The 16,847-nt window shown below is 36.7% G+C and overlaps 1 pseudogene; it reads left to right on the top strand.

The window, feature by feature from the left end:
- LOC137015659 (phospholipid-transporting ATPase ABCA1-like) overlaps window positions 1-16,547 on the top strand; it is a 28,168-nt pseudogene extending 11,621 nt beyond the window's left edge.
- Window positions 16,548-16,847: the final 300 nt, after the last annotated feature.

The raw sequence follows: 16,847 nt of genomic DNA, 5'->3' as shown, positions 1-16,847 counted from the left end.
TTGATTTTCAATAATTTTTCTTTAAATACTCTATAATAAACAAAAATGAGCTGTTTTGACAGCACATATGTGTAATTTTTGTCTCTCACCTACAGTTTGAAGACGAAAAAATGGGTAAATGAATTTAGGTAAGTTAATTACTGTCAGAGATCCAAACAATCAAAATTTAATTTCAGTTTGTTTTGATGTTGGTTTACTCTTTGCTCACCGTTGCAGATATGGAGGTTTCTCTCTGGGCGCTAAAAGCTCTCAAGCTGTGGATGAACCACATCACCTGGAGGAGTCCGTTTTGGCTATTAGAAGACGCTACAACGTTGCAGAGGTGTGACATCTAAGTTTTTTTGTGAAACAATATTTTGCTGAATGTGTTTTTGTGCTTGTACCTTGGCTGGTTTAAACATATCATGGACAGCTGACTCCTAAAGATTTTCTGTACAGCGATTAGTTCACAGCAGTGACAGAAAGGAACTTTTCTCTGTTGAAATAAAACTTTCAGGGGCATTTTTACCTTTTATAAGGGCAATTTTTGCCCAATTTTTACATTTAAAAGGGGGTTATCACACAGTTTCTGCCAATCTCATGTTAATCTTGATTACCTATAGAGTAGTAGTGCATCCTTCATATCTCCAAAAAGTCTTTAGTTTTATCATATTTATAAAAGATACATACGCTGTACTGAGTCTTTCCGAAAGCAGCCGAGCACCTGAAGGCGTGCCATGTGAATGGAGCTAAAGAGTGACAAGCTGTCACGAGCACGTGCAGCTTTTGCGTAGCGATCATATGCAAGCTATCAGTGGTCAGCTAAACAACTGTATTTAAACACACACAATAAACCATCACATTTTCCTGTATAAATTTTGAATCACTATAATGAATATAGCGTATAGTGAGTGATGAATAATACATTTATGAATTCACTACGTTCGTGTTGTTTACATTATATGAATCTATTGCCAACAAAACAGACATATGAAGCAGTTTTACTCACCACCTGTGGTTCAGACTTATGACCGGGGGCTTTTACGTTCCATCTTTCAGTTTCAAACTATCTGTAAATCCAGCGTAGATCTGGGCCTTGTTTATGAAACCATGAACACTGATCCTGAGGGCTTGATCAGCCACAGAAAATGTTGATGGGCGTGCTCTTGCTCTCTTTCTCTGGTCGACATGTGTGTGTACGCTCCTCCGGAAGAAGTACCCGTATGAGGAATTCCGACCTTTATGACGTTACAAAAAAAAAAAAAAAAGATTGAAGCTTATGAGGATTTTGAAGAGTATTTTTGGCACAGAAATACTCCATCATACGTTCAACTCATATTTTGAAGCTTTGGCCATGTTTAGCATGAGAATCAAACTCTTTAACAGTGTAAATAAGTCAGAATACATGAAATAGCATTAGACCCCCCCCCCCCCCCCCCAATAGATTCAGTTAGAACGAGACCCTACAGGACTGTTTAAATGACTGTCACAAATGTATAAATAATAGTATGAGATGTTTTTAATTGAAAATTAAATGAAATTATTATCATTTTATTTATTTATTTTTTAAATGATACTTATAAATATGAAACTAAAACTACCAGTAGATGCCTGGAAGACTTAATGAGTGAGCTGAGTCATTCATTCAACCGGTTCATTGAAACAGCTGATTCATTCAGAAACAAAGCAAGTGACAGTCTTTTTAAATGGGTCATTGAATCATTCACTTAAACGATTTGTTCAAAACAGATTCATTCAGAAATAAAACACCACCACTGTGAACACACAAAACTCGAAGATACACAACAGTTCTGCTGTTACTTTGTAAAAAAAAAATTGTTGGCGAAGTAGAGCAAAAACAAATAATATTGTGTCTAAAATGTAGCTTGCATATTATTAACTTCTTGTTTATTGAACTGTTCTATAAAATCAATATCACATATAATATTGCTCAACTACATACATTGTATGCTATAAATGTAAAAGACAAAGGCTTTTATGCCCCCATATCCCCATATCCTTAAAGGCATTCTAAGTGCATTCTAATGGGCTACATCTTGCAGTGAAAGTGTACACTCTTAAGGCATGTTTTTTGTGAAAAGTGAGTGACACACTGTTACACATCGTTAAAAAAGTATTATTGTAGATGATGCATAATCGCACAGCCCTTGTGGTTGATAAATGGTGCAAAAAATCTCACAGACTTCCACTGAATGACCCATGTTTTGTAACTAGGTTATCATAGAGACTAGAGGGCTGGGCTCTTTTTACTTGGGACAGAAAAGAACCACCCAAAACACCCTGGCAACCATACAGTAATAGAACTAAAAACATTCAGAGCGTCTTAGCAACACTCTAGTAAACACTCAAAGCACCCTAGCATTATTACGATAAGTTTTGTTCTTTTGCAGAATGGCTCTTTAGATCAGCTCCTTCATAGACTACCAGATGTCCTTACAGGACTCACCAGCCAAAACAATGTGAAGGTGAGTAAGTCACCTGTGAGACACCTCTCAAGCTCAAACTTCTCCTGATCTCTTCAATCATCTGTGATGTGTTCTCTCTCAGGTCTGGTTTAATAATAAAGGATGGCATGCCATGGCATCATTTGTGAATATTATGAACAATGGTCTCCTTCGTGCCAACTTGCCGCCTAACGTAGAAAGACGCGGATATGGAATAACAGCCTACAATCACCCGCTCAACCTCACGAAGGAGCAGCTGACGGAGATGGCCCTGTATGTAATATCTGTTTGCTGAGAGGTCTAATGGGGAATTAACTAAAGCAGCCTTTTTACTATCTCAAATGACACACTGGAAGTCATTCAATATTTGAACTTTTGTGGCTAGACCGTATGCAACCGGATGTGATGTAATCTAGTAAAAACTATGAGATTAGTCAGATTTACCAATATTTTTCCACTAAAACATTATTCTTTAAACACTTTTTATTTACTGCCACTAGGGGATGAAATGCGACAAAATATTCCGAATTATAATTCGGCTTACAAATTATTACACCCTCTTATAGTTGTGAAATTGTACGTTGTAACTCTAGTAAAGCTAAAAATTGCTTTTTTCTTTCTGGTCTTTGCAGGATGACTACTTCAGTGGACGTTCTAGTGTCCATATGTGTTATTTTCGCCATGTCATTTGTTCCTGCCAGTTTTGTGCTGTTCCTTATTGAGGAACGGGTCAGTAAATCAAAACATCTGCAGTTTGTCAGTGGAGTAAAGCCCATCCTGTATTGGACTACCAATTATGTATGGGACATGGTGAGTGCTGTGAGTTTGATGTGACTGTGAAATATCTTTAAATGGTTATCCTAATGGATTTCATATTTTTGGTGTTCTTGTGTTTCAGTTGAACTATACAGTACCAGCCACTATGGTGGTCTTCATCTTCATCTGCTTCCAGCAGGAATCATATGTATCTGAGAAGAATCTACCTGCACTGGTGCTCCTGCTGTTGCTGTATGGGTGAGAAAGGCATTTACTGGTTCAATAAATAACTCTTCAGCACATTGGTATATTTACTAACACTGCACACAGAAATATCATATGTTTTGGTGGTCCCCAGCATGGGAGTGCTGGTGTCCCCACAGCCTGTTTTAGCAGCTTAATCAGCTAAACTTCCTTGGTCAACCATGCTGTTTCCACCAGCTCTAACCAGCATAAATCAGTAGAGTGTTGTTTGTTTGTTTCTGCTGCAGTTGGTCTATCACTCCACTCATGTACCCAGCCTCCTTCATCTTCTCAGTCCCCAGCACTGCCTATGTGGTCCTTACCTCCATCAACCTCTTCATTGGCATCAATGGCAGTGTCGCCACATTCGTCCTGGAGCTATTTGTCGATGAGGTGAGGTACATAGACCACACAGATACTGACTGATTCACTAGGGTGCTCATCATTTCACTTGACTAAAAATTCACTGAAACTTTGTGTAATATGGCAATATGACCAAAAATGTATTTCATCATATGAGAAATTTTATTTCATGATATCTATATATATCGTATAGGGCCTTTTTTTTTTAAAAAAAAAAAAAGAACAAAGAAGCAAATTACAAACAATAGGACAAAAACAATAGAGATACAAATTAAATAAACTAAGTTTTTCAGGTACATCATTTTATTTAATATGTATACATTTATTTAACATCTTTTGTTTGATTGACAGTAATGATACAGACAGATATTTTAGGCTCCTTTCACTTTAAGACTGCATGCTAGGATCTAATATACTGACACATATCCGGAGCTGTTTACGTTCACTTAAGCCATAACCGACTGTATTTACGTGAGAAACTCCACATGATGGGCATTTTGACAACTGTGTCTGTATTTGACCATTCAGGCGCAAAGAGAGCTGAATTTGGGATCACATACTGTTTAAGAGATCCCTTCTGGTATGTGTCATTCAGCGCGATACCGCATTGAGTTTTTTACTGGGCATAATAACTTGATAAACTCTTTTTGAAGATCCTTGTTAAATGTACACACACGCTTCTTTGACATCTTCACATCTGATTTGATCTCCTCTGCTCTCTCTAATATTCCACCTTCGCTAACTGCGAATTGTGAGTGGATGGTAACTTTGTTCTCCAAAATATATACTTTGACGAGATTGGCTACCTTTGATTAGGCTATTCTCGCATGACAGAAGACTACTACTCGCTTTTATGTTCATATAGCAAAGACAATTTAGGAAAGAACCAATATGGGACAACACCAAAAAAAAATTATCGGGACACTAAAAATAGAACTGTCCCGGGAAAAACAGGACATCTGGTCACCCTATGATTAACCCATGTACTGTACATGTTCCTTAGTTTTGAAAAAAACATTCCTATCAACCATTCTTTACTTGTACTACAAATACACTACTGTTCAGAAATTTGGGGTTTGTAAGATTTTGAAAGAAGTTTCTTATGCTCACCATGGCTGCATTTATTTGATCAAAATTACAGTAAAAACAGTAATTTTGTGAAATATTATTGCAATTAAAAATAACTGATTTCTATTTTAATACATTTTAAAATGTAATTTATTCCTGTGATCAAAGCTGAATTTTCAGCATCATTACTCCAGTCTTCAGAGTCACATGATCCTTCAGAAATCATTCTAATATGATGATTTGGTGCTCAAGAAACATTTATTACTTAAAAGTTTAAATTTTAAGTAATAAATGTTTAAATTTTAATGTATAAAGTGTATAATGTATAAAGTATATTTACAATGGAACTGAATCAACACTGAACTGACTTCAGCTGAACAATGACACTGTTTAGAGATGCTTAACAGTTGAAATGAACTCTGTTTTCATCATTGAATCATTTTCCTGTTATCACTGCAAAGCTGCTTTGAAACAATCTGTATTGTATAAAATGCTGTATACTCAATAAAAGTGACTTTACTTATCATTTAATCAAACAATTTTCAACAATGATGATACTTAATATTTTTGTGAAAACCGTGAAACTTTGAAGTCCCGAATGTTTGATTGATTGATAAGTCAAGTCACTTTTATTGAGTATACAGCATTTTATACAATACAGATTGTTTCAAAGCAGCTTTGCAGTGATAACAGGAAAATGATTCAATGGTGAAAACATTTCAACTGTTAAGCATCTCTAAACAGTGTGATTGTTCAGCTGAAGTCAGTTCAGTGTTGATTTAGTTCCATTGTAAATATACTTTATACATTACACACTTTAAACATTATAAAATACTTTACTGTCACTTTTGATCCATTTAATGATTTAATGAGTTCAAAACGTATTACAGTACTGTATATACTACTACTAATGCTACTTATGTATTTCTTACTTTTATTATACTAATAGTAATAGGCAATAGTAATAAAAATATGTAATATAAAATTTTAATTCAAAACCAACATTCATTAAAAATCATGAATAAATTACTAATGATAATAAAATGGAAGCAAAAAATACAAATTTCATCTCTTCTTTATTTTATTTTCATGTTGTACTCAGCACTTGAATGAGGTCAACAGGATCTTGAAGAAGGTCTTCCTGATCTTCCCTCACTTCTGTCTGGGTCGAGGTCTCATTGACATGGCCAAAAACCAGGCCATGGCAGATGCATTTCAGCGGCTGGGTATTTCTAAAAAGAGCTCTCTCACTGATAAACAAATATTTCTGCAATAGGCATGAACAACTGTAAGTTTTGCATATGAGTTAATTTTGTTGTTGTCAACAGGAACTAAACAGAATCTGGACCCTTTGTCCTGGGATTTTGTTGGGAAGAACCTGTTTGCCATGGCGATGGAAGGAATTGTGTTCTTCATCTTCACTGTTCTCCTGCAGTATAAATTCTTTATTAATTTTAGGTACATTTGTATGTTTAAATATCATGATATTGAATAAATCAACACATACATACAGTTGTGTAGTTGTTCCTGATAAATAAATATTTTCCCTTCAGTCGATGGTCGGGCTTTGTGCTGCCCCCACTGGGCACGGAGGATGAGGATGTGGCAAAAGAGAGAGACCGTGTGAAGAATGGTAAAACTGTGGGAGACATTCTCGTCCTCACAGACCTTAGTAAGGTACAGAACCACACCAAATACTACACAAGAAGCTGTATAAAATGTTGTTTAATCTATTCAGTGGTAAAATATGGACTCTTTGTGTCTCTGCAGGTATACAAGGCAGGCAGGAAGCCAGCAGTGAATCGGCTTTGCTTGGGCATTCCACGGGGAGAGGTAAGTACAGTGCCATATCCCAGAACTCTCCTGGAAACATTTATACTAGCTCCTTGTTTTTCCGTTGTGATAGTTTAAACTGCTGCAAGTGTCTTCTTTTCCCATGGCAGTGTTTTGGGCTTCTTGGTGTTAATGGGGCTGGGAAAACCTCAACCTTCCGCATGCTAACAGGAGACACCCATGTTACTTATGGAGAAGCATTTCTTAGCAACCACAGGTTAGACTTTTGACATGTGATGAACATTACCAATATTCATACTTCCTACTTTTACTTAGTATTACTTTACCCTGGCAACTACCCACAACCCCCTAACACACATGCATTTTTTTATGTAGTGTTCTTACAGAAATGGAGAAAGTTCATCAGCTGATGGGCTACTGTCCTCAGTTTGATGCCATTAGTGACCTGCTGACAGGACGTGAGCACCTGGAGTTTTACGCTCGCCTCAGAGGAGTGCCAGAAGCTCATGTTGCAAAGGTACAGGATGCTCCAAAAAAAATATTATTATTATTATTATTATAAAAGTGCAGTCTGGGCACATAATACTAGATATAAGCGTTAATAGGCTCTAGGCCAGGGGTCTCAGAAAACTAGTGATTCCAAGCTTGTTTCAAATGGACCATATAGTCATAATATATTTTTGTATTAAAATCCAAGGTTGGTTGGCTTCACATCTTTTGGTATGAAGTAGGTAGGGGTGGGAGAAAAAAATTATTCTGGATCAATTTCAGAATGGATCCTGATTCATGCGCGATGATGACGCTGCGTGTTTTAGAAACACCTATATTCTGATTGCTTCCAATTCCTCACACACACCACTTGAAACTTCCATAAAATAATCTTTGTTAAAGTTCGGAAAGGTTGAAGCGCATTACAAGGACATTTGCGTGCTTCAATGCACAGGATATGTGCTCTGAGAAACGTGCGTTTTTGCTTGATGTTGCGCTTGCAGTGTGTCTCTCGCCCACCGGTATTTTCCTTACTGATGCTCTATGAAGGCATCATTTATGGAATGCAGTGGGCTTAAATATTAAAAATATGAAACTCACTGCCAGAAGGCTGTTTTCAATTTAAAATGCTCATGTGCACTTTGTGAAGAGCGCTCGTGCATGCAGCTGTGTGCAACTCTGTGTAAGTGGTTAAATGTACTTGCATCTCAAAATGGTTTTATGACACAAAATTAAGGTAAACAGTCAGTTGTGTCTTAAGGCATTAAACAGACAGGAAAAACCATGACTTATATTTAAAAGAGAAAAATCACTCACAGCTCTTGAATGGAAAACATTCAGATACTCTTGAATACTGAAAGCACTCTTTGTTTATTGCTTGTAATTTTTTTTTATTCCTTTTTTTATTATTTACTACTTGCTTTTATGTTTTGAAGCTGTATTATTTTATATAATTAAATTTTTTAACACAATTGTTTTAATTAATTTTTGTAATTTTGTAATTATTTTAAAAAGTACTTATAATTGCATATGTAATGAAAATCTTAATCTTTTTTTTTTTTTTGGCATTTTTGCTTTTATTATGATAGAACAGTAAACAGAGAGGAAACGAAGTGCATCAGTGCTTTTTTGCAGCACAAGAGAGTGCATGTGTGGTTGCCAAATTGAAAAGATTAAGTAAAACACTGGGCAGAAAACGAATCCTTTTAAGAGAAAAGCTCAGTTTGGGGGATAAGATTTATTCTCTTGACAACTTCAAGCAGGAAAGATAGTGGAGGTTTGTTATCATATAATTTTTTATATAATTAAATTTTTTAACACAATTGTTTTAATTAATTTTTGTAATTTTGTAATTATTTTAAAAAGTACTTATAATTGCATATGTAATGAATGATAATCTTTATCTTTTTTTTTTTTTTTTTTGGCATTTTTGCCTTTATTATGATAGAACAGTAAACAGAGAGGAAACGAAGTGGGAGAGAGAGAGGGGGATAGGATCGGGAAAGGTCCATGAGCCAAGACTCAAATTTGGGTCGCCTAAAGCTCATTGGCGCCACATGATTTAAAAAAAAAAATTTATTGAAAGTTGGCAAACAAATTAATTAATAGGAAAAAAAAGCAGAGCAAGAATCGTTTTGGAATCGGATCGTGGCTCCCAGAATCAGAATTAGATCGTGATGTGCCTAAAGATTCCCACCCAGGGGTTTGAAACCCGTTTTAAAGGCAGTGACACACCAAGCTGATTTTCTATGGTGTGCCACCTGCTCACAGGTAGATGCAGAACTTACAAGCTAGTTGGCCGTAAACTTTGCGGTGTGTTTAAGTGCAACTTTTTGGTGACGTGAGGCAACACCGCAGTCGACCGTCGTCTCCTCTAGTTCTTTGATGCTGGTTTGAGGTGATTAGTCAATAAGCACTGTAGATCACTTACAGTCCTTTTTCATGCCTGTCCTCTAGGTGGCGCAGTGGGGAGTTCAAAAGCTTGGTCTGAGTCAGTATGCTGAGCGAGAGGCTGGGGGTTACAGTGGAGGAAATAAGCGCAAACTCTCCACTGCTATTTCCCTTATTGGAGCTGCACCTGTCATCTTCTTGGTATATTTGCTACAATCATACTGTTGTATGATGTAGCTGTAAATGGCATTTTACACCCTCATCTGTGATTTTCAGGATGAGCCTACGACTGGGATGGACCCAAAGGCCAAGCGCTTCCTCTGGAACTGCATTCTCAGCGTGATCAAACAGGGACGATCTGTTGTTCTCACCTCTCACAGGTAGAGGACACTATTACAGTTTCATATAGGTAGCCTCAATGGATGGAAATAAAAAAATCACATTCTGTTTTCTAAATTATTGTGAATGATTCATCCATGTATACATTTAATTAAGTGAATCCGGTGAAACTAAAGTTCTCTCTGGTGTTGTATGCAGAATTTTTTCAGTCATTTAGTCCACTTAAACTCCACCCCTGCAAGCTCACGTTCATCTGCCTCTGTTTTTGAGCACAATGCCCACATCTCAAAATCCAGTCAAAAACCTATGAACAAAACCAAGCCGTGAGAAACATTGAAATGTTTATGTACAAAAATGAGGAACTGCCCACTTAGACCAAAAGAGATCATCTGATTGACATGTAAAACATCCGACCACAGTTAATTTTGTTTTTACGTGAAACTTCAAATCCAAATATAAAGTATAAAGATTCCTCTATACATGATTCATGAGAGTGATTCATGTGCATCTTTATACTTTACTTTTGGACTTTCAGTTTACCATCGTAGAGAAATCAACTCTTTGAAAGATATTCTGACTTCAGATTAACTTCACTTTTTTCTTTTCTTTTTTTTTTCTCCTGCCCCGATGGTTCTTTTTGCAGCATGGAAGAGTGTGAGGCTCTATGCACCCGAATGGCCATCATGGTGAATGGCAGGTTCCAGTGTCTGGGCTCAGTCCAGCACCTGAAGAACAGGTAGCAGTTCAGAATTAAACATTAGGTTAATATGAACAGCTTAGTATGTACTGCATGCAGTTTCAAAAATAGGATGCAGTAATATGCCTCATTTTGTCATACAACCTCCATATATTGCATGTTTAATTCAGTGGCATCATGTCAGAATCAAACCGTTATTTGTAGAGAGATTAAATAGTGATTCAAGACATTGTGGATGATATAAGTAATGTTAAAAAGAATACAGTTTTGTGGCTGATGTCACTTTCAGTTCATTTCATCTTAATGGAAAAGAAAGTACAGTTAAAAAAGTACTCAAGAAAATGCAGTGCATACTGCAAAACTAATATAAGTAGTATTCAATTCCGCACGTCAAGTCAAGTCACCTTTATTTATATACAGTACAGATTGTTACAAAGCATGTTTCGCTGCACAGTAATAAACAGGGAAATAACAATCAGTGATGCAAACTTCATCAAATATGTTTTGTTCAGTTCAATAACTGGAAAGTTAACTAGTTGTGAAACAAGTTCAATTCAGCTGTAAGCAGTTCTACAGAAGGCATTAGTGTCATTGTTCAGCTTGAGTCAGTGAAGTTCAATAACAGTGTCTGTGTTGCAAAAATGCAGCTCTACAGGAGACAATAGTTTCATCAGTCAGCTCATTTCAGTTCAATAATGTCAGTGCAGTATAAGTGCAGTAAAATCAATAATATTACTGAATAGTGTCTTCTAACAATTTTCATTTCTGCCCTCTTTGTCTTTCCTACTAGGTTTGGAGATGGTTACACAATAATCCTTCGTTTGTCCACCCCGTCTACAGAACCATGCCCGGTGGACACCTACATCCAGAACTCCTTCCCTGGGATCCAGCTGAAGGAGAGACATCAGAATGTTCTCCATTACCAGCTGCCATCACAAACCTGTTCGCTCGCTCGCGTCTTTGAGGTTCTGTCAAATAATTATAAGGAGCTGGGGATAGCTGACTACACAGTGTCACAAACTACACTGGATCAGGTAAGAGTACAGTGCTGAGACTCTGCTCCAAAATGGTGAGCTGCCTTGCTATCTACTGTGTACCTTCTAAGACAGCATACTAAATGTCATAAAAACCTCATACGTGACCAGTTTAAACACTAAACATAGGCATGAATTCATCAGACAAATAGCTCTACTCAATATACTTGACTCACAATTGATTTCAAAAGAATGTGGAACTAGCATGTTGCTAAGCTAACAATACTCTAAGCAGCATAAAAACATAGCACATAGGGCTGCATGATAGTGCTTAAACAGATAATCATGATTATTCTCCTTTGGGAAGAAACATTATTATATAAAGAGGTGTAAATCAAAGGGGTAATGTAATAAATGCCATTTTACATATTGCATTTTCTTTACTAACAGTCTACACTTCACCTAATAGGCCTGTGGGTGGCACATGGACTTCATTTAACCAACTATGATAGCTTCATCACATGGGAAGTCGAATGCAAAAAAAAAAAATTGTATTGATTACAATTGTATTGATAAGAGTAAACTGAACACTACTTACCATTAATACGACTTCTGGTAATACATAGTTTTGGTAAGTGCTTTGTAATTTGTCTTCACATTAAATATTTTATAAGAAGCAATTCGGTTGCAAATGAGAAAAACCACAGATTCATACTGCCCCACAAATGCAAATTCATACAGACAGACTGCAAATAAATGATACTCATTGTCATTTTTTCTTTTAACCATTTTCATCTTTGAAATGGCTAAACACTAACAAACAGATGGCAGCTATGTAGTTTTTAACCACTTTAATTTATGAAAACTGGTACAACTTTAAGAAGCTTCTCTCAATAGCTAAAACGTAAAACAGTTAAATTCTTAAAGTGCCCCTATTATGGCATTTGAAAGGTTCCTAGTTTTGTTTTGGGAGTGCCCAACAACAGGTTTACAAGCATGCAAGGTTAAAAAAAAACACTTTCGTTATCTTAAAATATGCATTTATTTTTACCTTATTTACTCAACGACTCCCAAAGGATTCGCTCAACGATTCATTTTTCCAAACCCCTCCTTTGCGTGATGCTAATCTGCAGTAATTGGTCAGATGACCCAGTCAGTTGTACACAGGAGGAGTACAGTATACCGTGCTTGCATCACTTACATTGTATTATAATAATTATGGTGCTCCGCTCTGTTCTAAAAATAAAGACTCAGTGAGGAAATAAGTTGGTTTGTGTTTATGTTGGCGAACCTAGCCCTCAGCTCAGTGGTAAACGCACAAACAGTCATGGTATATGCGTTAGCCCAAAGCAGAAACGTTTTGATAAGGCACTGCAGTTGTACACCAATGTATTTGACATTTGACACATTTCTAGACTATTGCGAGCGAACACATATTGCTGTTAGCTGGTTAGCCGGAGACCTACAAGCTGCGTGGAGCATACACAGCACACACAACTAAATGCATGCTACGGACAACATAACGGCAACAATTATTAATCATACTTACAGGTTGTGATTCGGAGGAGGAAGAAGCTGGTCCAAATAATCTGGGTACTGACCCATCCTTTAATAACAACCGGCTTGCGAAACCCTCGTTGAATGCATTTAGGTTGAAGAAGCAGTCGTCAGTAAAATGACAGGTAAAGATAAACTTTAACCACTGATAATTCACGTATTGGCAGTGTTTGAGGAGTTTCAAGTTTTCTCTGGCGTCTACGCACACAATAAGTGGGCGGACAATATGCTAATGTTTCGTCTTGACGTCACAACGAAACGTCTTGGGATTCGTTTTACAAACGACACGTTTAACTGACTCAGAGTCGACTCTTACGGTTGTGAGACAATAACTTTATATACGGTGCTCTTTCAGATTTAAAACATTGCAGGAGGTTTTCATTCACTTAGAGCTATGTTACACACTACATGAAAGTTAATTTTCAAAAATCCATTATAGGGGAACTTTAATATTAATTACAATAATTTCAAATTATGTTAAATTTTTACTTTGCATTGTAGCACAGAGGTTGATCACAAACAATACGGTCAAGAATCATGTTTGAATTTCTTACAGTTTGTCACAGAGATGTTTCACTCGCAGATTTTGTAGCAGCAAATCACACATGCTGCCTTGTGAAGGAACACAGACTGGCTGTATGACATTTTCATTCGAGCAGAATTTCACAATTAACATCGCTAAACTTTTTTGTTAGTGTGGTCAGATCATCAGCTCTTTTTTTGCAGCAAAAGAGAGTGCATGTGTGGTTGCCAAATTGAAAAGATTAAGTAAAACACTGGGCAGAAAACAAATCCTTTTAAGAGAAAAGCTCAGTTTGGGGGATAAGATTTATTCTCTTGACAACTTCAAGCAGGAAAGATAGTGGAGGCTTGTCATCAATGCAAGATAAAAGAAGTGTCTAAATAAAATTTAAAAAAAGTTTTCGGGACAAATAATCAGCAGAGCATATATAACGACAATTATTTTAACTAATTTAGAGAAGCAGAAAACATGATTAAAATACAATTAATCATGCAGCCCTAATAGCACATGTAAAATAGTCCATTTGAAATCTACCAGAACTACTTTGTATTGATTCTTTTCAGTATTAGATGAAATATTAATATTTATAATAATTTATCATTTTTCACTGAGCTTGTTGCAGTGAATTATGGGATTGCCTGGCTTCTCCACAAAGGCTATATGCAGGTGCGATCACATTTACTGTTGTTCAGTTTACTGTTATTGTTTATCTACTTGCCTGAGGATAAATGATTATCGCACACTTTTTTCAAGTTGTTCACATAGATATGCCACATTGACCAAAAGACAGCTGCTTGGTTTAAAAGTGACTTCTGTGTGTGAGCTGTGCTTCATGCATCATTATACTATTGACTGTCGACCCTTTTTCCTGTTAAATTTTGCTAATGTGACCACACGTTTAGAAACTGGCCAGTTGAATATATTATAGGTACAGCCTTGTGTCAGGAGGCATCTCACTAGGTTTTAGAACAGGGATTGTTACCAAAGTCCCTTTAAGACAAGTCATTTCTCTCGGCGGCCATCTTTGAAACGCCTCTCAGACATGCAAGTGCAGCTCCTATCTCTTTGAATGGGAAAACATCAAATTCTCCAAAGCTGTTTGCAAAGCTTTCGATTAAAAAATTCATATTTGAAATCACCAATCAAATCTGACAACAACTGTCTCATAAATTTTGTTTCTAAATGATTGATGAAAAATGTATTTTTCATGCTGGATCAAGCTAATGCGCAGACCTAAATGCACGTCTCTTCTGCCTCATTTCAGAGGCGCGCGTCTGACTGTTTCTATAGAAACCAGTGCTTCCGTCATCCTCAGGGATGACACATTTTTGTAGGCAAAATGCGGAAGCAAGTTAGCATTTTAGGACTTCTGGTTCCAACGCCGTCAAGTCTATGCGTTTTTTGAATGGGTTTTTGCTAAATCGCCTGAAATAAGGTCTGTGGTTAACAAAGCCTCTAAATACTTTCACGTTTTGATCCATAACATAAAACACACCAGTTATAACCCGCTTGTGATTTTTTTTTAACTTTTACTGTGTCTTAAAATTGGCGGTTGCTAACAAATTGCTAAAAGGGGCTACTTCCTTTGGCGGGGACCTTCGACGTCATCATTAAAAACGGGACATTTGGACAGCATTTCTCATGAAAAAGTGGATACGTATTCATACACAGCGCAGATCATAATCAGCGAGCATGTTTTTAAATAAAGTTGTTTTCTAAATAAAGTTTGAGGACGCTTGGTGGTGACTACGTTGATCCACGACCATGGTGTGCTGTAGTCCGTTTATAGCCTACTGTTAGCCTTTTAAATCTGACCACTTTATTTAGGCTTCAAAATCTATAAATGTTGTGTTAACTTGTAAAGATTATCTTGATCGACAAAACGTGTAAGTGTCATAACCCTTTGTTAAACATAGAGATTATTTGCTGTGATTTTCCAAAAGTCTATGGGAAAAATGCATAGGCTTTCAACCGAGGGAACCCGTGCGCCGCTAACTTCCAGGTTGGCCTACAAAAACGCTTCATCCCTGGGGCACTCTATGATGCAATGACTTTACCAGTCAGCAATTGGCCCTTATTTAGAAGGCGGGACTTTCTCCCATTCAAAACAATACGAGTGACACGTCTTGTGTTATTCTATAGTCTTTGTTGTTATTTAAAACTAAGAGTGTTTACCTCCTGCAGGTGTTTGTTAACTTTGCTAAGGAGCAGACAGATGATGATCAGCTCAGGGAAGTCACGGTAAACGGTGGATCCGTGGCCAACAGACTTCAGCGGCCCACGGACCTCAAACTCGAGAAATTCAGCAGGTCTTCCACACCACACTCTCTTTCAACACCCTCTACAGATCAAGCTGCTCACTCAGAACAAACCCCTGAGCCTCCATCTACTAGTTTAAAGACCAAAAAGAGTAAATCAAACAGTCCATCAATCTCAAGACAGCAACAGCAGATGCGGATGGAACCTGTTGGCGAGGCAGCTAATGGATCACACCCTCCTGAAGACCAGACTCTTGGGAGAAAAGATCCATCCATGTTATTTATTGTCAGTACCAAAACACAGGAAAGCAAAGTGTGAACAAAAAAAACAAAGATACTCAGAACCAAACAGTCATGATGTGGATCTCTGGTGATCTTTGGTGCCTTCTTCACATGTAATTTTCCACATTTTTTTATATAGTTTCTTTAAAACCAATCAATTATTCAATCTATTTGGCTGCCCTGATAACTCTGCAATTCGTCATTGATTGTATGTCTAGTTTTTATTCTGAAACTTGAAAATGACGCATGGCATCATTGGCAGGAATTCTTTCCCAGCCCTCTTTAATGCATAAATTATGCCAATTATTGTCATGATGTGAGTTGCACCTCCATATAGGATTTGCTTTGTGCAACACCAATTTGGATATGATTTTTGCTGAATGTGTTACATTATAACGGACCTCTGTTTTCTACATGTATGTAAAGGTCAAATGCGCAGTGTAGAGATGGTATCAAACTGAAAAACTGCCTTCATATGCTCAACATTTGTATTTCCTGATTTTTTTTTTTTTTTTTTTTGTACTGTTTTAGATTTATTTCTCTTTTTTTATGTGATGCACTTTAGCTTAAAACGATTCTAATATTGTAGTCTGGATTATCACTATATCTCTTCAATGCAAAGAATGTCACAATGCTTGATATGTAGCTTTTTTATGTAGTATTTATTGGATGTACATAACAGAGATATTATGAAATTATGTTTGCAATATTCCTTATGTGTATGATGCTGGATAAAATTCTAAAAAGTTAAAATGCTGGGATATTTATATGCAAATATATAAATCTGGGTACTGAAGTTTGGTGTGTGCGCACATTGATTTATTAAAAAAATGGATTAGTGTCCTTTTTATATACAATTAACAGTAACTATTTTCAAGGTTGTGTATAGTGTATCTTGTCATAAACCAATCTGGCAGTAGAACATTGAATAATGCTTTGAATAATACATTGAGTGAACTTGTCTTGTTTCTTAAAAGCTACACATCAGGGGAATTATGTTTGGGAAGGGTATTTTTAGGCTTGACTTTGGATGATTACTGTCTGGAACCAGAAATGGGAATGAATGTGGCTCTGGTAATGCAGATGTCTTAACTGCTGAGACTCTACAACTCACTGTTTGAATGAATATATATATATATATATATATATAATGACACCATTAAAAAAATC

Source organism: Chanodichthys erythropterus, unplaced genomic scaffold (assembly GCF_024489055.1).
Source record: "Chanodichthys erythropterus isolate Z2021 unplaced genomic scaffold, ASM2448905v1 ctg000030_np12, whole genome shotgun sequence".
In the NCBI taxonomy this organism is placed as follows: domain Eukaryota; kingdom Metazoa; phylum Chordata; class Actinopteri; order Cypriniformes; family Xenocyprididae; genus Chanodichthys; species Chanodichthys erythropterus.
The sequence above is the reverse complement of the archived record's forward strand: the minus strand, read 5'-3'. Positions and strand labels throughout refer to the sequence as shown.